The following is a 25,009-nucleotide window of genomic DNA, read 5'->3' on the forward strand; positions in this document are numbered from 1 at the left end:
TGTATGGTGGAAACACTATATAATGGTGTGCTGCTGGGCTTCTCTCCCCAGTACTGTCATTGTGGTGTCACACTTGTAGCTAGAAATGAGCCAGGGTGGGAGTATTTTTACTATAGAAATCAGCAAATTCTACAAATCAGGGCCTTTACTAACCTCCCACTGGGCCAGAGAGACCCATTTGAAAGCTATGGAGACAGTTCTGTAGAGAGATGTTGAGTGTTTGAATCTTAGCATTTGGAGTGGAGAGGAGACAGATTTGAGAGACACTTCAGTGTTAGAATGAGTAGGACGTACTGACTGACTTACTGAATGTGTGGGAAAAGAAGATGAAGACTGAAGCCTGCGTGTGTGGCTTGAGTGAATCTTCCTTGCAGTCTGATGAATCGAGCTGCCCTATTGTGATCAGACTTATGGAAAGGCCCACATGGAACTGAAGGAGGCTCCTGGCAGATAAGCCAGCAAGGAACTGAGGCTCTCAGTCCAACAGCCTGCAAGGTGCTAAATCTTGCCAGCAACCATGTGAGCTTGGAAGTGGATCCTTCCCCAGCTGAGCCTTCAGATGAGCTTTGGCTGACATGTGATTGCAGCCTCTCGAGGTAGAGGACCCAGCCAAGTTGTGCCCAAGTTCCTGACACATCAAAACTATGTGATAATAGATGTGCGGTGCTTTGAGCTGCTAGGTTTGTGGTAATTTTGTTCTGCGGTGGTGGATAACAAATCCAAGGTCTTTAACTACTTACCTCTGGGGAGCACCTTTCTGCCCTGGGAGTTGAATTGGCTGGAGCCTGGCCTTCAAGTCCACTGAGCAGAGTTCCACAGTGGAACCTGCAGTGGGCTTTGTTCTGGGTGACAGGTGACTTGGCTCAGAGCTCGTCATGCTGGACTCTGCTTTTCCTGTGTGCACCGAGTGAAGCCTTCAGGCTCTGGAAAGTGGTCAGCGGTGCCCTATTGGGCAAATCTGGGTAAGAGTGATAGCTGACGTGAGTCCTGCATTGGCAGGCAGAGCCACTCACCGATCCAGCGTCGGCCGTGAAGAGCTCCTCTCTGGTGATGAAGCCATAATCCTCCCTTTGTGGATGACCTCTGGGCTGGCCAGAATTCATGCTGGAAGATCTGCTCAATTTCCAGAGGTGGGAAGGGCCCTTAAGAGAAACATGGGTAATTTTTAACATTAATTGTTTGACATGAGAAAGACCACATGCTACCAGACACTCTTTTTTTTTTTTGCTTTTCAGCAGAGAGGACTTAAAAAACTTTCATGAAGATTTTGTTTATTTAAATTGTGCAGCATAGAGGAAAACAGAGGGTATACATTTTGAGATGACGCTAGTCATAAAGGAATCTTTGAATGGGATTCGGAAACTAACTGGCAAAAGTGTGGGTCAGCATCTTGCTTCTGATCCCTGAGGCTGAAGAGAAGGTGTGTTTTGACTTTGTGCTCCAGACGTGAGGTTTAAGAAGGACCATGGTCAAAACAGGAGTCTACCAAAGAGACATCTTCCCAGACTCTCATTTTTAAAACAGCAGTCTAATTGCCTGTGGGAATTTAAATAGCAAAAAATGTAATTTATTTTAAAAACTAATTACCGTCATTTCAAAGGCTCCTTCTGTAGGATGTCAAGCTGAACCCCTCATTTAAACGGACCCCTTAATAACACACCCATTGATTTTTTTTTTGCCTGAAACAGACTAATTTTAAATAAGTATTTTTGTTTTTTAATTTTTATTTATTTTTTTTGTGTGTGGTACGTGGGCCTCTCACTGCTGTGGCCTCTCCCGTTGCAGAGCACAGCCTCCGGACGCGCAGGCTCAGCGGCCATGGCTCACGGGCCCAGCCGCTCCGCGGCATGTGGGATCTTCCTGGACCGGGACATGAACCCGTGTCCCCTGCATCGGCAGGCGGACTCTCAACCGCTGCGCCACCAGGGAAGCCCTAAATAAGTATTTTTTAAAGTAAGATTCATTTATTTATTAACGAAATATTTACTCTATGGCTACTTGGTGCCAGGCACTATTCTAGGCACTGTGTTTATTTCAGTGAGAAAGAAAAACAATAAGTAGACAACATATTATATAGTATGATAATATAATGATATATTATCAATAAAATGTAACATATACAATATGATATTAATTTTGAGTAAAATATGTTTATGACATAGAGTAAAATTAATCAATATATTGGCAGCAACTTTACTGGATTAATGAACAATAAATATAATTACAGTAATTAAATGACATAATGTCAGGTAGTGACAGATACCACTAAATTCATAAGCACACAAACGCTAAAAAATTTATTCCTTTGTGGTATCATGCTGAAATGGAAAAAAAGATAATTTACTCTTCAGGAAAATAAAGACTATTAAATAAAACCTCTTTCTCAAAGTGGGAAAAGGATGAAGAAACTTTTAAAGGTAGCTCTGGCAAGACATTTGGTGGCCCTGTATGTTAAGTAGGAATGTTTTGGCCTGCATGTGACAGGAAACTCAGTTTATAGTGGCTCACGTAACAAAGGGTCAGGGAAGCAGGCAGCTGCTAGAGTTGGTTCAGCAGCTTGACAATGTCACGGTCAGCTTTCCGTTGTACTTGTTGCCTCCTAGCCACAAAATGGCTGCTCCAACATCAGATATTGCACTTACCTTCAAAGCAGAAAGACGGGGGGTTGGGCAAGGCCAGCTATATTTGCCTCTCTTATCAGGAAACCAAAAGCTTTCCCAGGACCATCCTCACCTCGGCTGACTTCTACTACATCTTATTGGACAGATCTATGTTACATGGTTAACCCTACTTGTAGAAAAGCCTGGAAAAGTACATACTGACTCGTTCCATGTTCTATAGTAGAAAGGACCAAAGGAGCAAGAAATTGGGTATGGATGTTGCATCAGCCAATCAGCAGGGTTTGCCACAGGAATCTCTGAGTTGGGGCCAAAAAATGCATTGACTTGTTCTCAAAGCTTTCCCTGCATCCCATCCTTATCTTTTTTCTTTTTTTTAACTAATCTTTTTTTTTTTTTTTTAACGTTTTTACCATGCTTACCTTTTGAAGTGGAGAAACGCAGGAGCAGTTGGGTAGCATCAGCCTCAGGATGAACTATATACTTATTTTGGTGAAGGGGTTTTGGAGAATCATAACGATGGCATAAAATGAGAGGTTTTGGTTTAAAATGATAAACATAGTGGGGAACTGACAATAATGGCCTGGCTCCATGCTAGGGGTGAGGAAGACCGTGGATTAATGGGATTGTAAGAAACAAAACAAACTGCTACTCCTTGTCAGGAAAAGTGGAGGGAGGGATCATCTACTTTTAAGTCTGTATGATATGATACAGCAGAGGTAGTTCAAAGAAAACAACCGGTTGTGGGCAGTACAGAAAGATGTGATTTGGATGAGAGAACCCAGTGCAGGGGGAAACCAGGTTGAAAGAGTTTTAATGTTGGGTTGAAACTGGGACTCTGTGGATATTGAGGGCTGGTGGAAGTAAAGCAGGAGAGATGCCACCCTTATTTATTTATCTATTTATGGCTGTGTTGGGTCTTTGTTTCTGTGTGAGGGCTTTCTCTAGTTGTGGCAAGCGGGGGCCACTCTTCATCGTGGTGCGCGGGCCTCTCACTATCGCGGCCTCTCTTGTTGCGGAGCGCAGGCTCAGTAATTGTGGCTCACGGGCCCAGTTGCTCCGTGGCATGTGGGATCCTCCCAGACCAGGGCTCGAACCCGTGTCCCCCGCATTGGCAGGCAGATTCGAGATGCCACCCTTTTTTAGGTCATGGGCAGAACACCTGCTTGAGTACCAGGCTAGGAAACAAATACAGAAAGACAAAAAGCAAAAGGCATCAGAGGATGTATGGGTCACACCCTATATGCTTTTAGAAACAAAGTAAGTGGAACAAATCCCACTATTATTCTTAGTAGAGTTAGATTTATATTGGTTCACTACATGCTCATTGAACTAGTTTGAAACAAACTTGGGTCACTGGCAAGGTCTGGCATGTGGGGATGATTCCCTAGTGTTTGCATGTAAGATGATCTTTGTTATTCAGAGATAATCTTTACCAATTAGCCGAGAAAGTGTTTGTCATGTTGAAGGAACCCCATCCAAACTCTAGAGAGAGGTTTACTGACTGACATATAAGAGTGATGACCATCAATCCCTGACACAGATACCTTGGTTGGAAAGTAGGCTCTTTCTTTGGAGGGATTACAGGTGTTTCGGCTCAGTTGATAAAGGTTAAATATGATCATAATTGGGAAAGTTAATCTCCTAGGTTCAGAAGTAGAATTTTAGGGCACTTTGTAGGGTTATTGAAAGAATAAGCATTTTGAAGTATTAGAACAACTAATATGATGGGAACCCATGTGGCTTGCCTCATACTTTAAGAAACAGTCCAGCAACCATAAGAAAAAGTAATTTCAATCTTCACTTGTATCTCTTCAAGGATTAAAGAGAGATTACATTTATAATTTAGAGTACTACTTATTAAGATCTCCTTGAAAATTTCTAAATCTCTAAGATTCTAAATCTCTCTTTTTAAAAAAATTTACTTTATTTATTTATTTATTTTTGGCTGTGTTGGGTCTTTGTTGCTGCGTGCAGGCTTTCTCTAGTTGTGTTGAGCGGGGACTACTCTTCATTGTGTTGCGTGGGCTTCTTATTGCAGTGGCTTCTCTTGTTGCGGAGCACGGGCTGTAGGTGCGCGGGCTTCAGTAGTTGTGGCTCGTGGGCTCTAGGGTGCAGGCTCAGTAGTTGTGGCACACTGGCTTAGTTGCTCTGCGGCATGTGGGATCTTCCTGGACCAGGGCTTGAACCCGTGTCCCCTGCATTGGCAAGTGGATTCTCAACCACTGCACCCACCAGGGAAGCTCCCCCCCCCCCCCGCTCTTTATGATGACTTTCTCCAACATTCAGGATGCTTTGTTCTTCTGTCTTCCTCATTTCTTGAGTTCTTCAGCATATATCAGGCAGATAAACTTAGGCTTCTTGTTTCATTTCGTTTTCCTACCTCATGGACTATTTCCCTAGACTTTCTACAACCTAGGAAAGACCAAGAACTGATCTAGCAAGTAAGTTTACATCCTCACCCCTTGAAATTTGGGATATTTGAATTTCTTTCAGCTTATAAGCCATGAGGAAAGTAAGACACTCAGAAACATTGCCTTGAGGCAGTGCCTTTGGTGATTTTATATGTCAAGAAACTGTACAAGGGCCATAAAACTAGGTATTCTGGCTTTGTCTGAATCTCTTGGCAGAAGGAATCACATCTTATGCTGGTGGGGTAGGGAACCGGAGCAGGGGGAGGGGAGAAGAGTTTGGTAACTTATCAAGTTCAAGACAATAAAAAAGTGCTTTATTTAGTTAATTTGAACAGGAAAAGCTTAATATAAAGAATTATTGATTTCAATAGGGGGTTGGAGCAATGAGGGATTAGCTAACAAGTGTAAAGAGAATGTGAAGAAATAGGAGTAGCAGATACCAGGAGCAGCTATCACCTCTCTTCTAGAGCCGAGAGAGAGCATCTCAGGAAGAACCCTGCCCCCCAACTCACCCCTCCACAGGGGGCCTGAGTTCAAGACTTGTTAGCGAGGGCTCCGCGGATGCAGGGCAGTTGCTGAGATGCTCTGTCGTCAGAGTGTGTTGGAAATCCTTCTTTCGGAATTCAGAAGAAAGCATCCACAGCGAGGTACAGCGTCTCAAAACTCACTGTGAAGCCACCTGCGGGGCTGCTGGGGGACTGGGCAGGAGCTCAGCCCTGGAGAAGCCACGTGCGCTGCCCCTCGTTTTATTTTTCTGCCAAGAAAGTACACTAGGTCTGAACTTGATGGTTTGTAAATCTCAGCTTCTCCCTTGTTGAATAATCAAGCAGCTGCTCTCTGCCAGGTAACTTCTGAGTCTGTGGAGAAACGGCAAAAAAACTCATTGCAAACTGTTTTCATATGTTCACATTCATAGGGGTTTCCCTTTGGCTGGAGGTTTTAGACTCTGTTAAAATGCAAATACCCTACAGAAGAAGTGGCATTTTAAAGCTGTCATTTATACCTTAGTGTTCATGAAGGTACTGTCTCCTTTCCAGAGAGCAAGGTTTGATGTGATAGTTGGGGATGGAAGGGAGATGAGATGATCCTGGACTTTGGAAAGGGATGCTCCCAACTGGAATGGACCCTGGGGTACCAGCCATGACTGAGCCCACTTCACAGTGTTTGGCACTTCTGTCCTGACTGCGTTCCATCCACACATCAAATGCAAAATCCACTTCCTTTGTAGAACATTTCCCTTATGTTTCTTCTCTTTTCTTACTTGCTTCGGGGAGGTTTATGGTTTGAAAAATTAAAGTGCGGATCTATTTTCATTACCAAAGGATTTGCAAAACTGAGCTGGGCCTGTCTGAGCTCTCACATTTGCATTTGCCATCCCGTAAGCTGATTTTCAATGCTGAGCAGCTATTTTAAATGTTGTCAAGAGCCTCCTTTTAAACTCTTTTCCTTACTTACGTTATCTAGTTCTGCAGTTAAAAAAATTCCATTGCATGGGGATATATGTATACGTATAGCTGATTCACTTTGATATACAGCAGAAACTAACACAACAATGTAAAGCAATTATACTCCAATAAAGATGTTAAAAAAAAATTCCATTGCTGATTCCTGGTGGAAAATCCCCATACGAGATGCCAAGGAAATGACTGGGCAGTTGGAGCAAACATCCCAGGGGTGGCTTAGCCCAAAAGCCCTGCTGGGGGTGTGGCTGGCAGCAGATTTGGAGTCTCAGAGGATTTAGATGACTTCAAAGTTTCTTTATGGCCGGAGCAGTGATTAGCCCAGAGCTGGGACTCAAAAAATATTTGCTGACATGAATGGGATAAAGGAGGGAAAAAAAAAAAAACTGCTGGGGAAATGAGGAAATTATCCGTTGTTCAATAATGCTAGGTGAATGGCGTATTGGCTTCCCATTTCCTACAGGATAGACCATGTGAAGTCCTCCGTATGGCATGACGCTTCCTAACGTGGCTCTTGCTTGCCTATCCAGCCTAAGTCTTCCCCCTCCCTGCTTCATATTTTGTGCTTTCACCTGAAATGCTGCTGAGGCTTCTTTGTGAGGCCTTCCCTGACTCTTCTACGGCGTGCTGCTTCTCAGCTTTCACCACACCTTGTACATCTCCCATTAAAATAATGGTCATCCTGCTTTTATATACCATAATTGAATGATAAATTTTGCTTATCTGTCTCCCCATTAGACTAAAAATTTGTTGCTTCTGGGTGTCATGTCTTTGTCTTTGAGCCCTTCACTATGTGTTTGTTGAATGGATATGTGAACTTGCAACCATCAACTACAAGCAGATTAGCAGAGCTGTATCTAAGTAGCCAGGATGCCTATGGCTATGGAGTTGGCCCCTGGGGCAGTTGGTGGTGAGCCCTGGTGCTTGGTAGTGAAAAGCCAGTCAAGGAGAATTATACAGCAGAAGGCCAACCCGATGCTTATTCCAGGACCAATTGCTGGCCCCAGTCTAACTGTCTGTGAGAAAATGATTATGGTTGACTTTTTGTATTTTTTTGTGTACCATTACTTGTGTAAGTTCATTTCCTTTTCAAATTTATTTTTCCTTTTTGGGTAGTAGCAGAAAACTTTATTTGTATGAACTCGTACTTGATAACCCAACCCTAAGAGAGAAAAAGGGGAAAGTCTCTGGTCAAAGCAGGGACAGAGCATGTAGGGCCTCCAAAACTGGTCCCCCTTCACTTCTGTGTGTGATAGACCCTCAGACTCCAAAGGAGCACAATTTGAAAATCACTGATTTGGATTAAGGAATAAAGTGAACACATGGGAATAAATCATTTCCTGGTATATTAAGTAGAAACCCTTTGGCAACCAGGTTATATATTTACCAAGCCTTTCATATGACTCAAAACTCTGTAACTCCAAATCAGTTTTTACAGCTTAAAAATTGGTATTGAAATTTTTACTTGGGTTTAATTTTAGAAAACTCAGGTCAATCAATATGTATGACTTTTAAGTTTAATCCTTCCTTTGGGGATCATGGAAGCTCCTTCCGGCTCCAGTGCTCTTTGATTTTCTGATTGTGAAGGGCAAGGTGGGAAAGAAATAAACAGGGTGACGAGGTTTCAAGGGCTAGCTTTCTTGGCATGAATGAGTAATTGGAAAGCCAGCATAATCAAAGTAATTTCATCCATCATGTACGGAAAGGGAAATAGAATTCAGGTTATTAAGGTTGCATGAAACTGCTTTTTAAATGTATGTACATATTTCTTCCTAGGGGCTAGGTAACGTTTCCCATTTTTATTTCTAAAAGGAGTTATGGAAAAAGACAACTGAAAATAAAACAGGAGCTGCAGTCTCAGAGCAAAACGAGAATCATTCATTAAAGAAAAGAAAAGGGTTTTAAGTTTCTCTTTTGAAAGAACAACCTCACAAACCAGAATACCTGTTTTTAGTTCCTGAATGTCCCTTAGGCCATGATTCAGCAATGTCATTTGTGACTCCTGCCCAGGGTGGGAACCGGTCTTGAGAGGCTAACAAGAAGCTTAGTTCTTAGTTCCTCAGACCCTTGGTCTGGAGGAAGGAATCATGTAACTGACTTTTGGCTTTCACAATTGCCTAGGTGTATGACCTTTTGGAGTTTGGGGAAAACAAACAAAATGGGGGAATCGAGGAAAAGAAAACCTCTATTGCAGGTAAGAGAGATGGAGAAGGGGCAAGGAAGGCCAGATCCAGAAAGCAGAAGAGTGATTGCTAACTAGAGACAAGGAGGGGTCTTCCTGAAAAAGAATCGCAGGCAAAGGCTACAGATCTAGACTCAGTGTCAGAGAGGTGGTGTAGGATAGATTAAAAAAAAATATCTAGGTTGACTTTCACTAACCCATGGGGAATGGACCTAAGTTATATCTGAAGCTTTGTTTATCTCATTCTTTTTAAAAATCATAAGATGGAGAATTGTTTTTCCCATTGGCACAAAAGCTCAAAACTGTAAGAAATTTGTTTCTTTTGTTCACAGCTGTGTCTCTAGTACTTAAAGCAGTTGTAGTTGCTCAATAAAAAAATTCTTATGTAAACAAATAAATGAACTTTTCCCCTGTATTTCCCCCTCTTTTGATTTTTCTTCCTTTTTTTTCTTTTTTAAAAAAGAGATTGGTATCAGTAGAGAAAGTGCATTCCAGGAGCTATGATGGTTGCATTCTGGGGCAATTCGGGGTGGGTGGATGAGAAGAGTATGGTTGTATTTTCTCAGTGTTAAATGGGCCCAGACTGTTGAGCCTTCAGGCTTCTGCTTCATCCGTTATTATTCGTAGTTGCTACTCTCTGGTATCAGCTGGTCTAATTACAGCAGCCTCCCCATTTTTCTCCTACTTACTGTTTCAAGTTTGCTGCTTCTCCAAATCTAGGAAGAACTGAAGATTGTCTAAGAACATGTCACTAAATCTGTTAAATCGTCAACCTCATTTTATATACATTTCTAAGTCATGGCCAAGGGCAAAGAGTCTCCATCATTTTTTTAAATTAATAAAGACAAATAAAAAGAGGGAAAAAGAAGACCAAAAAGTTTTTTACATACATGTAATTCCATGTACAAGTACCAATTCTTTCACTTGCATAACCACTTGAGACTAGTTCTGGTAGCATCCTTCAAAGCCCAAGTGCATTAATTCCATGAAGTCTTTCCCAATTAGTCTCCTTTTAGTTTGCCTTCTCTGAACAGCTATGACATTAATTTTTTACTTTATCATGAATTATGGCATACAATTCCCTAATTGATGTTTGTGGATTTTTTTTCCCCAGCTATATTTTAATTTCCTTGAGGACAGAATCCTGCCTCATACAGTGTTAAGATACCTATCTCCCTTGGCTCCCAAAACAATGCTCTGTGTATAGAGGGTACACGTTGGTTTGCCAATTTGTTCATCACACCAAATGCCCAGGGAGAGCTTCTACAAAATTTTTACCAAACCAGGAAAGGACAGACTAGATTCTCTGGCCTGCCAAAACCCAGCATATACACTGGTCACCACAGCTTCCTAGTCTGTTAAGTCTTTCAATTTGTTCCTGATAAGAAAGGAGAGTAGGGGAAACTTATCTTCTCCTTGAGAGAGGCAAAAATCATGTGTGGGACCATCTGGCCCTCTAGCTTAGAAGTTAATATTTGGTCCTACGTCAAGTAACTTTCCTTTTACTCAACTTGTTCTTGGAGTTTTCCAAATAATAGTAACTTATCCTTAAAAAAAAAAACCCAAAAAACAAAAACAAACAAAAAAATCCCCCCAACTCTGGGATCTAATAATACAAGAAGAACTTGTATTATTGTTATTTAACCATTGCTATTAATAGTTATATATTTTGCATCTGTCCCCTGGGGACTGAAATTAACCCTAGACATCTTAATTACATATAATGTCACTCTCTCTAACCTGTTACGTTCCACAGGGTCCCTAAATTCTATGTAATGAGACTATTTCTGGCTTCTACATGTTTCTTCTTTCATCCTCATATTATATCTGGGCTTGCAAAAGCAGGAAATTTAAATAGCACCAAAGTGAGAGAGAGAGAAAGAGAAAGACACCTGGCATTGTTCCTAGAGACTGACAAGCTTTTTTTGAAATTCTGTTTTTCCAGCAAAAGTTTCAGATTCCCTTTGACTTGATTATTAATACCCCGAGGGTTCATGCATGATGATACAAAGATGATGTAGCCAAAATATAATTGTGTTTGAAACTTTTTAACTTAGTTCCTCACTTTTCTAATCTGTAAACCTCAAAATTATGAAAAAAATACCATGAATTTTATTTCCCTTGTTAATGTTATTTTCTCTTTAGTTACAAGATTAAAATCTAATATAGAACATCTGGGATTTTCTTTTCATTGAATTTGGACTATAGTATTTATGGGGAAATTGTCTTTTATTTGTTTGGTGTAAGATACATTGAAAACAGTAGAATATTCGATAGTTTGGAATACACTGGTTTGGATTTTACTTTGTGGAATTCCAAAAACTGGTGTAAGATACTGATCAGAAAGAGCTAGGTTTTTTTCCCCTGGATCTAAGTGACCTGTTGGTTTTAACTTCAACACTTTTGGGGCTTACATTAATGACATAAAACAAATAGCATGCACTCTGGGTGCACAGAAGCACTCCTGCCTGACTATTGTTAAAAATCATTGGAGCTCCTGAAGGTGTTTTTTTATATACAACCATAGCGTAGATAGCTGTTGTACTGGGAGAATCATATTCAGATTTTCCTGTTATTTTTCAGCAAAAGTAGTCAATTCATTCTAGATAAAATAGACCTGGTTTTGCCAATGAGGGAAGTGTGAATTGTTTAGATTTTTCAAAAACCTTGATATTTTATTTTATTTATCTATTTTTAAACCTTGATATTTTAATAAATGTTCTAAGGGCTCTGGACAGGACACCTTTCAGGGAATGATTTTCTCAGAATAGCTGAGCTTCCAGATAACTGAGAGTTGCTCAAGACAGCCACCATCTCATTCTTTCTCCTTTATTTTTTTGTGCCAGGCACATTGCTGCTCCTCAAGAAATACCGATTAAAGAATAAGTGGATCAAGCCATAAGTCTCCTCTTATTGTTATTGTATATTATGAATATCTCTGCCTTTTAGACTGTAAGCAAATGTAATTTAACTTTTTTTATGATGGCTTATGCCATCATGCTGAGCGCTAGTGCCCTCAGGGGTCTGTTGTAGTATGCAGAATGTTTTTATTCTACACTAAATGATCCTAAACTGCTGTGATTTTTACTTCTTTTGTTTTGCCTTCTATAGTTATTTTCCCCCGTTTCCATCCTTGCTGTTAAGCCATCAGCTGTCACTGGTTACTGTTATCGATGTGCCTCTTCTAGTCCTCTTTTTCTTATAATTTGCTGCTCTTATTGGGCTGTTTATTTGGAAATCGTATCACCAAGCCTATTAGAATTTCCAAAGAGGAAAAGTAGACCTCGAGTAAGAACCCTAAGAAATCCTTTCTGATAAAGCTCACTAATGAGGGTGTGTTCTGTGGTGTAGAGGTGGCTGTTAGAGGTCTCTTTTGTTCGTTTCTTGGTTCTCAGCTGTTTTCCAATAAAGCAAGTGCTGAGTAAACAAAGTGACAATGTGTCTTTAAAGAGGAGTGAGGTTCCCTCTACTCAATACTCTGTAATGACCTATATGGGAAAAGAATCTCAAAAAGGGTGGATGTATGTATATGTATAGCTGATTCACTTTGCTGTGCACCTGAAATTAACACGACATTATAAATCAACTAATACTCCAATAAAAATTTAAAAAAGAAATAAAGAGGAGTGAAGTTCCCTTCTTCTGCATTTCAACTTCTTATACTTCTTGGCAATTAGAGATGGTTGGCAAGCATTTTTGTCTCCAAGCCTCTCCTTTCAGAAAGGATGGGCTTCCCTGGTGGCGCAGTGGTTGAGGGTCCGCCTGCCGATGCAGAGGACACGGGTTCGTGCCCCGGTCCGGGAAGATCCCACATGCCGCGGAGCGGCTGGGCCCGTGAGCCATGGCCGCTGAGCCTGCGCTTCTGGAGCCTGTGCTCTGCAACGGGAGAGGCCGCAACAGTGAGAGGCCCGCATACCGGGGAAAAAAAAAAGGAATTAGCTTGAACCCAACAAAGCAGTTCAGGGCAGTTTGAGGTTGAGACCCAGTCTTCTTAGGCCCAAGGTGGTGGAAAGGGCTGGCTCCTCTACATTCAAGCCTTTATGAAGCAGAGTGGAAGGGGAGGGAGAATTTCTAACCCTGGGAGGAAAGCAGTGCGGGTATTTCGCACTCATTGATTACTCTCATTTTACAGATGAGGAAAGTAAAGCACTTGCCGTAAAGTGGCCACTGGGACTCAACTTTAAACTTCTGCTAACATTAAATTCCACTGGTTGTAATTGCTTTACCTCATGGGCATCTTGGCCCTCCCCTTATATGGTGGCTTTCAAGACTGGTGAGCATGTCCACTGGAAACTTCCCCTTTCCTGGGTTTTCCAGGAAAAACTGCCTCTCCTCTTTCTCCTCCTCCTTCTCAGGCCCCTCCTTCTCAGTCTCATGGCAAACTCCCCTTCCCCTTCCCGTCGTCATCTGAACATGGATGCATCCGACAGCTTCATCCTTAGTCTTCTTCTTCCCTTTCTCCTTACATTTGCGCTGGTGATCACAACCTAACCATGGCCCTGCCTGATTTGATTTGCTTCTTAAAATCAATGACAATAACAACACAGAAGAAGACCCCCTGGAGCAGTTACCTAAGCACGTGGAGTCCCTGAGAGACCAGCAGGTGGCTTCCTCAGGCCCCTTCCCCATCTGCCTGCTTCCATCCTCCGTGTTTGTTGGCTACCATGGTTACTCTGTCTCCTTTGGCTCTAGCTTTTGGCTCCCACTTTCTGTCTGGCCCTTCAGATGTGGCCTGTTTACCAGGCTTGACCCTTGTCTTTCCTTTGGTGTTAGGTCCTTATATCCGACAGAATTCTAGACCTGGCCACCTGAATGCCCTATAGCAAGTTATAGCAAACTCAACATGTCCACAATAAAACTGGTTATCTACCACCTCAGCCAGTAACTTCTGAGTCATTCTTTTACTCACATCAGGTCAAACTCTACTTCCTGTCAATGCTTTCTTCTGAATCTACTACTTCTTTGTCTCCTGCTATGTATATCTGTCTTTTTTATATTGCTGCGTGAAAAACTGCCACAAATTCAGAGGCTTAAGACAACACACATTTATTACCTCACAGTTTATATGGGTCAGGATTTCAGCTTGCTGCCTCCTACCTGGAGGAGCCTAGAGGCTCCTGCAGATCCTCGCCATGTGATCCTCTCGTAGGCCTTCTCATAACAGAGTAGCTTGTTTCTTCAAGGCCAGCAGGAGGGTATCCCTGATGGTTCCAGTCTCTGACCTCTATATACTTTTTTAAGGGCTCACCTGATTAAGTTGGGTCCATCCAGGATAATTTCCCCTTTGAGTAACTCACAGTCGACTGATTAGGAACTTCAATTACCTCTGCAAAATTCCTTCACCTTTGGTGTATCACAGAATGAAACCCATCATATTTTTAGTCCTCCCTCACACTCAAGGGAAGTGGGTTTCACGGGGAATGTGCACCTGTGGGTGGGAATTTTGGGGCCATCTCAGCATTCTGTCTGCCACAATATCTCATGACCTCCTGCCCGAAAACTGTAGCCCCTTCCATATAGACCTTCCTGCCTCTTCCTATTCTAATCTCTCTAGCCTCAAATCCACCTTCTCCACTATTAGCACAGTGATCTTTCCAATGGGTAAATATGATCAAATAATTATCCAGCTCAACTCTTCAAATGTTTGCTAAAAAAAACCCACAAACCCCCAAATCCACAAAAAACTAAAATAGGATAAAACAGATTCTTTCAGGTAGCATATAAGACTCTTTATGATCAAACCCTTACTAGTTTCCAGGCTCATCTCTTACTTCTTTCCTGCCAAATATTGTGCTTCAGCAAGCAAGCACACAAGCAAGCATGTATTTCCCTGAACACACAGTACTTTTTTTCATTCCTCTAAGTCTTTGAATTGGCTGTTCCTCTACTTTCCTGAGATTCCATCCTCCAACGTGCACAATGATGGTCTGACTCATGAAGTGCAATGCATTTCTCAAATCTTATCTCCTTAGTGACGTTTTTCAGACTCAGCTGCTTTTTCTGCGCCCCACTGTACTTCCTCCACAACTGCAGTGGTGCTGTCCTCACTGGAGCCCAAGAGGGAGTCATACTTGTCAAGATGTGTCTGTGATCTGGTGGGAGAGACCCCATAGAAATGTGTTGCCATTGAGGCTAAGGAACCTCCTGGGAAAAGAAGCCAAGCTCTCTCCTTTTCCAAGATTCAGGCAGGTTTGGTGATGTCTGCACAGCCAGTGGGGTGGCCTGGCTCAAGGTCTTTCCAAGGAGCCTCTTGGAGGCTTGGATTTGTCTCCTGGCCAAACGCACATTGGCCTCATTCCGATGAGTCTGAATCCTACGGGTCTGCAGGTGCCACTTCACTAAATTCTGTAAAATTTCTTTAGGGTCTACAACAAGGTGAAACATAAACAGGAGAGGGTTATATCCTCTTAATCTGCCACAGGCTGGTCTTGACTAAGGAGATTTTGGGCAAGGGGAGATGGGCGAGGGTCATAGAGGTGTGCAGGAACAGTGTGCACTGCCTTGGTCACAGAAGCAGCTCTGGTAGAGTGGCAGGGGAGACTCTGTCCTACAGGAGGGGTGGCAGCAGCAGCTGTGTCTCATGGGAGAGGAAGTGTTTGGGCCTCAGTGTGGGGAGCCTCAGTGATGAAGCACACAGACGGTCAAACCGGGGGAAATTCTGTTGCATACCGATTCTCATTTTGAACCGTAATTGTTATCACGTTTTGTCTCTTCACTAGACAGTATTCGTTTTTGAGGATAGACACTGAGTTCCCACTGCTTGGTATACCTGAAATTTAACATATGCCGTGGATGAATGAATGAATGACTCTTTTCACCGTATGGAACTGAGCTCGTTGCCCTCTTAGGAGCACTGTATGCATAGAACTTTGAAAACAGATTGGGCCTGTGTATTTAGTCTTAGGTGAAAGCCTTTGGGAGGTCTACTGGATTGTCTATTGCAAACGTTAAAAATTGTCATACAATAGTGTGTGTTCATGTGTTCCTGATAGAAAATAATAATTTTATTGGAAATAATAATAATAATATTTTATTATCTGTTTCAGAGATACTTAACCTCACTGGTCTGGCAGCTTATCCAAGGAGACTTCTTTTTCTCCTGTTCGCTATGGAGTGCATATTAGGCCACTGGAGGGAGAAGAGTGGACAATGCGGTGAGTAGTTTCAAAGTGGTTCTAGATGATTTGAAATGATCTCCAAGGCCCCCTTTCTGTTTTATATGTCCCCGGCAGCTGTTTCAAATTGATCCTCTTTGACCATGAAACATGGAGTACTTGAAATCACCAGACTCTTCTATTCCTACCCAGGGGAAGAAAAAACAAAAAGGAAAAAGATTTCTCTTATTGGACTCAAAGTTTGGCCAGATTACAGATGTGATCAGGAGCTCAGGACTGGATGTACAGAGACATTGGTCAGCAAAATTGTCTATGATTGAATGGCTGGTTCCAATGTAATTCCATTAGCCTCATTTCTTTCTTTCTTTCTTTCTTTTTTTTTTGTAGAAACAATTAGAAAATTCAAATGCTGTATTCGTAAATTGCATTTGGGATTTAATGGTGGTATTCTCTCCCCAACTGGAATGCCTCTGTGAGTTGCCCTCTAATTCCCATTTATTTTTCCTTTATGCTTGAGCCCAATTCACATGTGGCTCAGAATAAAAGCACTTTGTGCAATCTTTTAACTGTTAAATTTGCCATCCATAGAGGTCTTGGGGTCCTGACAGAATGCCACTCTTTTGACTGCTAATGTTAAAAAAGGAGCTCTCAGGAAATGTGGCAAAAGGGCTAACATTTGAATGTAGCTGTTCTTTTAAAATATGTATTTCTATTTTAGTTACAGTCATCTTGCTATTGACTTAAGCTATTTAGTTTTTGATCTTGAATGGAATCTCCCAGTGGTTATCTTGAAGCTAATAAACATATTTATTATGTGTGTTTGTATTAAAACAGCATTATTTTCTAAATTGTGTGAATTACGTACAAAAACACAGGGAAATTTATTTACAAAGCACAAGATGCAGTTGGGGATTTGAATGTAGAATCGTTTGCTCTTTATCCTCTTGTAGAGTCAATAAATAAAACGTTGTTGTTGTTTGGTCAATTTATTGGAACTCTCCATATTTTACTTATTTATTTTTACCGTATTTCTTTGTCAGAAGAATTGAGTTGGTTGTGGGTGTTTATTAGATTCTTGTTGACTTCATTTCAGGAATAGGTACTGATAGTTGCTCTCACCTAGAATTGGTCCATGTGAACTTTGGTTGGCTGAATCTCTTTGGCCCAACCAGGGAAACTTTCCAGAAATTAGGTCTAGCCAGGGTAAACATCATGTGAAATGAGCATGAAGAAGTAGCAGGTAAAGCCTACATGACTGAGACTAAGTGAACTATATAGCTATAAGGGAATACTCCAGTGAATAAGTATTTGCTGAGAATTCACAACATGTCCAGTACTGAGGGTATACATACGCTCTTCCTTCAGGAATCTAAGATATGCTGAAATTTGCATTCACTTTCACAATGAATGTGATACGGCACATATGTGACGTACACATACATCAGCGCAAAGAATATGGCAGTTGGAATTAAATAGGGATTTCAAATCCTGACTTGGCTACTTATTCTGAGTTACCTTTGTTAAGTCATTCAATCAACATGAGACCCTTTTTCCATTTGAATTACATACTGACGACAATAAATACCTTCCTGGTTGTTGTCAGTGTTAGAGATAATGTATATACAGTACATTGCATAGGGCCTGACCTATACGGAAACTTAATGACAGACGATAACATGTAAACGTGTTGGAAGTGGAGTTTCACGATTTCAGATAGGCTGAGAACACAGATCCACGTTGTTTGTGATTGCTGATATTGTCAGAGCCCTTCTTCCAATCATACACCTTGATGAAAATTGTCAGCAGCAATTGTTACAAAAGCAATCACACCCTAGCAAGCCAGGGAAGTTCTCATTAGATGATCCTCCATGTCTCAAAAGACGAGTAGCTGTGGCTCCTTGAGGTGCCAAGCATTAAGTCATACTGGTTTTTCCTGAGAGTCTGTGCTTTGGGCAACCAGAACTCTCTGCACACTTGCCTTGCCGGGGGAGAAAGCGGGGTGGCCGTTCTCTGGGAGGGTAGGCTGGCTGAATCTCACCAAAGGCACGTCTTTCTTGGGAAGGAGCAGAGGACGTTTCCCCAATCCTTTTTGTCAACACAGTGGGAGTTATCTGAATTTCATTTGGGTATTACGTGCTGTGTGAGTTGGGTTTCTCTCTGTTAGAAGAGCTGCTGTTATTGGATTAAAACCACAGTTGTTGGGAAGCACTTAAGACTCCATGGGGGATTTCTTTAGCAAATAGCAGGGTCAGAGTTTTGTTTTTTTCTCTTTTCTAGTAACCCCACTCACCAGAGATTCCTGTTTTCGAGGTAACTATATCACATAGCTGAAGACCAAGGGGATGCAGAATTTCTTTCTTATTACCAAGGTGCCAGACTAGTCAGCCCAGAAATTATCCACAGCTTGACTTGGCCCCTGGCTGTGGGCTGGGACCACAGCCTATCTGGGGACACAGAATTCAACCGTAGGGGAGAATTTCATAAGCAACAACCTCCAGGTAAAGCTACACATTCTTACGTTGGGTAAAAAGGCCACCTTATGAATATTATTAACTCACTCCCTGATTCTCCTGTGGTTTACATTCACTGTAGATTTTATCTTTCAAGACAGCCCCTGGCATTTACCAGAGCGATGTTCTCCTTTAGGTAAAAACTGGAGACCAATGCCAGAACCACTGGTATGTGCAGGGTGATACCCGCCTGCCCACTGGGCCAAGAAACTGAAAGCCTGCGTTCCAGCCCCAAACCTCGTCTGCCAGCGCTCAGCCAACAAATCTACCCGGTAAGGAGAAGTGCATTCAAATGCCTGGAAAGTTTAGCACCTGCTTCTCTTTGGCTCCTGCTGCTTTAGAAAAACATCCGGAAGTTTCTGCTGGATTTGGATGAGACCGAGAAGGTGTATGTTCCCATCTCCAGAAGCCTGCGCCCCCCTCGGGGATCTTCATTTACATGCACATCGGGTGCCGTCTGACTGCCTCGGACCGTACCTTGGAGCAGATCCGATGGGATCTCCACGTGCATGTCAATGAACCTCCCTTAGCCTGAGCCTCGCTCCAGAGAGGCAAAGAGCAGGCTTTTCTTGAAACTTGTTACCGCGACAATCTCAAACCAGACTCCACAATAAGGAATTTTTTTTTTCTTGCTTGTGTGTGTGCCAGGAGGATGCCACATAACTTGGTTTTCCAGACCGAGGTAATTTATTTAAACATGGATTATTTGAAAAAGGGGAAGGGATACAGGGCTTGATTTTAATCCCTGCTAACACAGAGAAAAGAATGCTCGTGTCACAACTCAGTGAGTGTAAAAATTAAAAAACGCTGAGACTATTGTTTGAAAACAGGCAAAATAATTTAAATTATTATGGAATAATCACATATCACACAACAACCTCCCACTCTTACGAGCAACAATCCAAAACAGCTCCTCCAAAGCGGGCCCAAGGGCAGAGGTTCTGTATATCATTCAAAGACCATCTGTCGTGCAATTCCTGTAGCGCCTTTGCCCTATTCTGACGGCAGGCTGAAATTTAGTCCTGGCAGTCCTCTTTCCATTTGCTAACAAACAGCAGTGATGGCAGATAAATACGGCAAACAATAGGCGTTTGTAATGAACTGGAAAGGGATGGGGAGTTCTGCATCCAGCACCAGAATAAGAAGTTTTGGGTCCTGTGCTGGGCTCCTGAGACCCCCCAGGGCTTGTTCTTGCCATGTGGCAGCTCAGGCAGACATCTGCGGGCTGAGCGAGGTTTCCACGCGTTCAGCCAACCTGCTCAGGGCCTGATTTAAATAAAGTTCTTTTTTCTTAAAAAAATTAATAATCACAAGGACTCTAAGTTAGGGTTTGTTTTTGGTTTTTCCATCATTGCTGTTGGTCCGGGAAAGTCAAGCATGGCACGTGGTTCCCAAAGTTGACTGTTTAGTTTGCAGTCTGTATCTTTATGCGGAGGCCACATCACCGTCCGTAACTCCCCTCACTCATGTCTTCTTGTATCCTGTCTCATTCTGTGATTTTACAGAGCTGGTTAGAGCATCATCTCGATCGTGATGCTCCATGTGGTGTGAATTTTCCTTGTTTCAGAAGTATCAATTTGAGATTTGATTGTTTGACGTTGAATCAGGAAGGCAAGATACTGTTACATCAACCTTCAATAATTAACAGTTTTAAGTCACAAGTTAGTAATACCTGAGAAACTGTACATTAACGCTGTGGTTTTGAATGTTCAGAGCAAGCTAGGATTCTGACCCACTCCCTCTTTTAAAATCATTTGTTGGTCACTTTTCCGTGAACCGTATCTATGTACACACAAGCTCATAGGCTCATATACCCAGCTCTCCATACCCTATTTCTACCCCATTTCCTCCCCCCTCCCAATCTCTCTGTTTGTGTCTGTCACACACACACACACACACCCACACACACCCACACACACCCACACTCACAATTCATTAGGCAGAAGTTTCTGGAACAGTTCCCAGCAGGTTCAAGAATAGATCACATAATGAGTAGAACAGTGTTATTTGCAATAGGCACAGAACTTTTAATAATTTAATTTCTAGTTGGAGTAATAAAAAGGTTGTTCCAGCTCATCTTGTAAAATTAACACTTCATGCCACAGAGACCCTTGTCTGTATTGATAAGGAGCCCATGTGGACCTTGAGTAGCAAGGCCGCCCTAGACCTGTGAAGTGGACTCTGGGAGGGGTTGCATTTGTGTAGTCTGCAGTTCAGGCCACAGAGGAGCTGCAGTGGGTGGGTGTGGAGAAGTTCAGAGGCAAATCCCAGTCCTCCATGACTGAAATTACTAAAAGGCAAGGAGCTGATATGGGGAGCTCTTCCCACACTGCCCCTGACTTGGGTTCTCACTGACAATTCTGTCAGAATGGTGGGCTCAGCTCCCGTGCTAAAGCCCTAATGACACTCAGGCTGTAATTCATGCAGGTTTTTATTTCCACCACTACTTTGCAGCAAGCATAGTTTTAAACTCAAAACAACTGAGTGATTAAAAAAATAAATTCCAGTTGGAAGCCTAGGATTTTAGAGTCGTAAGGGACTCTAGGGAATTATTTACTTTATAGATGAGGCAAACTGAAACCTAGGAAAGTTAACATGATTTTCCCGAAGTCCTTCAGGAGAGCAACAAGGACTCTATTTGGGGCTTTCCAATCCTAGGTCAGTGCTTTTTGTCACACCACACTGTCCCTTTAGGTCTTGGTAGCATAGGTCCCTGAATCCTACCGTGCTTGGTGATTTAAACTGACGTACAAGTGGAATTTGTGGAATCACAGGATTGGAAGACCCCGACCTTTAGACCAATCCATGCCAGTATTACGATAGCATGGCAGACAATTGAGACATCTCTTCAGTCTTTGTGAACTAATTGCTAGAGCCTTCTTTCGTGTGCAGTCCACTGTGTCATTTTAGTTGGTTCTGTATGTAACAGATCTGTTTACCTATCTGGCTGTTGGCAAATAACTATAATTCAGGTTACCTGACTTCTAGAACAGTGTTTTTTCCCCTTCCCACTCCGCCATTTGTCTTCCCCTACAGGGTGGGGAAGATCCCATTCGTTGGATACTTTCGCCACATGTGATTTCTTCCCTGCCCAGTGGTGTGCTGGTGGTGCCACTCTTGAGAGCCCATTTTTGTCAGGAATTTTGCAAGTTAGTTGTTAAATGGCTGACAGCTTTAAAAGGACCACGGCAGATTATTTACACCACAGAAATGGGCAAACATTACAAGTCAGGGCAACCCCTCCCCAGAGAGCTGGTTGTTCAACATTTACCAGCGCACGATGGCTCCTGTCCTTACTTTCCTATCTTTCCTAAGACCAATAGGTGAATTAAAAGATTTGCTATGTATAGCAAATCTGTACTAACCAAACAATAATCTGACAGCACTATTGTTTTCATTATTGGTACTTGGGGCGGTGACTTAATTGGAGACACATAGAAATACTTATTTCTAGATCTTTCTAGAACTGTCGCACTGCTCATATAGACAATATTTCACGAGCCATATCCATGTACGCTGCCAGAAAGGAATTTGTTCAGACTACTGAGTAAGTTCAACACATCTCCATTTAATGTGTGTGGATTCTTACCCTCTCCTTGTTTCAGACGAGGAAATGAAGGCCCTGGGTTATGCTAGCTCTTACTGGGCTTCCAGGGCGAGTGCAGGCTTTGTCTCTGCCAGGATAAGTCGAACTGGAACGCGTGCTGAAGGCAGATGCTGCTAAAAACCATACAGGGCATCGAGCTACTCCAGTACTTCCTGGGTGGTAGAGTCAAAAGAGCGAAGAGAGAGTTTCAAGCTCAATGCTGGGTCGACTCCTAAGTCACCCAACCTGGTTAATAAATGAGCCGTTTTGTGAAAACCTACGTGTGCATCTCTGGATAGCATTCTTTCTGGTGAGGCTTCCTCTTCTGTCCTCCTGTCTGAACTCGAGTGACTACAGTGGGTTATCTGAGCACCACTTTTCCTTGAAAGCGATCAAGTGTGAAATTTCTTTCCCTGTCCAAAACAGTGCATATCCTAACTGCTGGCAATGTTTTGCACTGGAAAACATAGAATAGAGGAGAACTGAAATTTAGTTCTGGTCTGTTAGTGCTAGACCAGCCCTGTGGCACTGGGCAAATGGCCCAATCACTTAGAGCCTCAGTACGCTCATCCCTAAATGAGATTAAAACTACTGGGTCTGTATGTATACATATGACAGCAGGCTGGTAATTTTCTAATGCAACCACTTGGGATCCCTTCTTCCCATCCTCCACATTTTCTTCATATAACTCATCTATTTTTACATCTCCCATACCTCTTTTAATATTCTAAATGAAGTCCTCTATCTTTATAGCCGTGATTCTTCAAGAGTGGTCTCCAGACCAGGAAGGCCAACATCCCTTAGGAATTTGTTAGAAATCCAGGCCTGACCCTGGATCAGCTGAATCAGAAACTCCTTACATGGGGGCCTAGCAGTCTGTGTTTTGACAAGCTTTCCGGGTGATTCTGGTAGACAGCGTCAGGCAGCCAGGTCGAGGGGTGGACATGAGGAGTGGCATGATATGTGTGGGGAGCAGCCATCTCAAAATCCCTCTGGCGGGCTTCCCTGGTGGCGCAGTGGTTGAGAGTCCGCCTGCCAATGCAGGGGACACGGGTTCGTGCCCCGGTCTGGGAAGATCCCACATGCCGCGGAGCGGCTGGGCCCGTGAGCCATGGCCGCTGAGCCTGCACGTCCAGAGCCTGTGCTCCACAACGGGAGAGGCCACAACAGTGAGAGGCCTGCGTACCGCAAAAAAAAAAAAAAAAAAAAAAAAAAAAAAACCTCTGGCGATCAAGGCCAAAGTTTTCTCTAAAGCTGGGCACTTTTACCCAGTTTTCAAAAAGCATACTAGGTACCAGCTTGCAAAAGTGAAGAGTCTGAGATGACGATCGTTAATCGTAAAAGCAGTAATGATGTGTGTGTAGTGCTTTTTACATTTCAGTATTTTTACCTCATTTTCTCAGTTGGGGCTTGGAGCTGGCAGCTAGAAGAGTGATGGTGAGAGGCTGTGATACTCCGCGTGGAGGCCTAGCATCTTAACAGGCTGATTTCCATTCAAGGAGCAATGTGGTCCCTGCTCCCAGGCCACGTTCCCTGGAGTGTGGTGATGGGCAAAACGCCACTGGTGTCACACACAGATTCTGCTGCTCTCTCGGATTTGGATCAACAATCTTTTCTGGGGAATTGTGGATCCAGCAGACCAATAATCACATATCTCAACCAATGACAGATACCACAAGGGAAATGATTTTCACATTTAAGTCACCCAAGTCCGTGACCAAACAAGTTACAGTGTAGATGGAAAAACTCTTGTTTCTGCAGCTCGTGGGTGAGAAGAGCCTGCTGACTGGGAATTATTTACACCGCAAGTCAGAAGGGGCTGCAGAATCGGGTGACATATGGCCCCCGGGCCTCTCACGCCTGTGATTGGCAGGTCACACTCTCTGGTTTTTTGACTAAGGCCTGTCACAGTTGAAAAGACAGCTAGTGAAATGGTTTTCACTTCACTGAGGGCGATGCCACAGGTCACCCAACGCTGCTACCCCAACAGTGAAATGCTGCAGTGCCTCTCCATTAGGGACGGTGCTCAGAGTAGTTTCACTCTGCTGTGTGTTCCTGCTGGATGAAATGGTTGCCAGATGGACTAATGGAAAGAAGAGGAAACGCTGTAACTTACACATATTTGCCAAAGCCGACAAGACGATGTATTATTTATTAACAGACTTACAGGGAAGTTAGAATCACAACGGAGCAAATATGAGAAGGAAGTGTCCAAAATAGGTTGTTTTGGACAAGAATTAAGAAACAAACAAGAAAACACCCCAGCAACATCCTGATGAAGTAGGAAATTTATAAGGAAGTTCTAGAAACTCAAGAGTGTCTTTCAAGGGATACATTTGATCTGATTTGATAGAATCTGAAGTACAGTTGGTGGCAAACCTCTGCAGAGTTTCCCTGGCTTGTACACATCACACAAAAGCATATATTCATTAATGCAAATACATATTTAATTGTCCTTAAAATGAAGTTATATAGCATTTAGAAATGAATAAATGCATGGCCTTTGGGATTGTTCATGGTGACATCTCTCGTTCATTTTGTGTGTGTGTCCTGTGTGTGTGTGTGTGTGTGTGTGAGAGAGAGAGAGAGAGAGAGAGAGAGAGAGAGAGAGGCCTCATTCTCATCAGTGATGGTCTTCTGTGGTTTCAGAGAAGGATATGGTTCATTCTGGACATGTGATAGAATTTGAAACGGTAGGGAGCCTGGACCCTGTGTGCATTTTTCTAAGCAACACCTCCCTTCTCTCTTTCTGTTTTTTCCTTTCTTTAAAGTTTTTAACTCTTGAATTGGTGCTCAAACTCATCATGGGACGTGATTAGAAAAACAGAAAATAACGTCAAATCTGATAACACTGGCGAAACATATCTTTAAAGGGATTAAAAAATCTAAAACCACATGAATGTATGTATCTAGCTTTCACATCTTTGCTGCACCCTATTTCAGAGAGCACATTGATTTTTGAGTGTCGTCCTTGGTGCAGCTGTCGAGATCAGGAGATACTGCGCAGTTTGTTCATCACAGGAAGGGCGGGTTCCCAGAATGGTTAAAGAGCAAATTGCACTGAGAGTAGTATATATTTGGTCAAAATAAAACAATTCTATGGAAATGAAGATTTCTCCTTTTG

At 42.6% G+C, this 25,009-nt stretch overlaps 2 long non-coding RNA genes across 3 annotated transcripts in view; one reads left to right on the forward strand and one right to left on the reverse strand.

The window, feature by feature from the left end:
* Positions 1-2,855, reverse strand: part of LOC137205029 (uncharacterized) — a 16,289-nt gene extending 13,434 nt beyond the window's left edge. The window contains exons 1-2 of one of the 2 annotated variants that reach the window (XR_010933965.1): positions 2,643-2,855; positions 1,014-1,142 (exon numbers count right to left, since the gene is read on the reverse strand). This is a non-coding gene — a long non-coding RNA (uncharacterized lncRNA). Of the gene's footprint in view, positions 1-740; positions 1,143-2,642 lie in introns of both variants that reach the window. The other variant, XR_010933964.1, reaches the window with a different exon arrangement.
* Positions 1-24,376, forward strand: part of LOC137205030 (uncharacterized) — a 26,071-nt gene extending 1,695 nt beyond the window's left edge. Inside the window, exons 2-4 of the long non-coding RNA XR_010933966.1 lie at positions 15,721-15,828; positions 18,436-18,571; positions 23,289-24,376. This is a non-coding gene — a long non-coding RNA (uncharacterized lncRNA). The remainder of the gene's footprint in view (positions 1-15,720; positions 15,829-18,435; positions 18,572-23,288) is intronic.
* Positions 24,377-25,009: the final 633 nt, after the last annotated feature.

Source organism: Pseudorca crassidens, chromosome 13 (assembly GCF_039906515.1).
Source record: "Pseudorca crassidens isolate mPseCra1 chromosome 13, mPseCra1.hap1, whole genome shotgun sequence".
In the NCBI taxonomy this organism is placed as follows: domain Eukaryota; kingdom Metazoa; phylum Chordata; class Mammalia; order Artiodactyla; family Delphinidae; genus Pseudorca; species Pseudorca crassidens.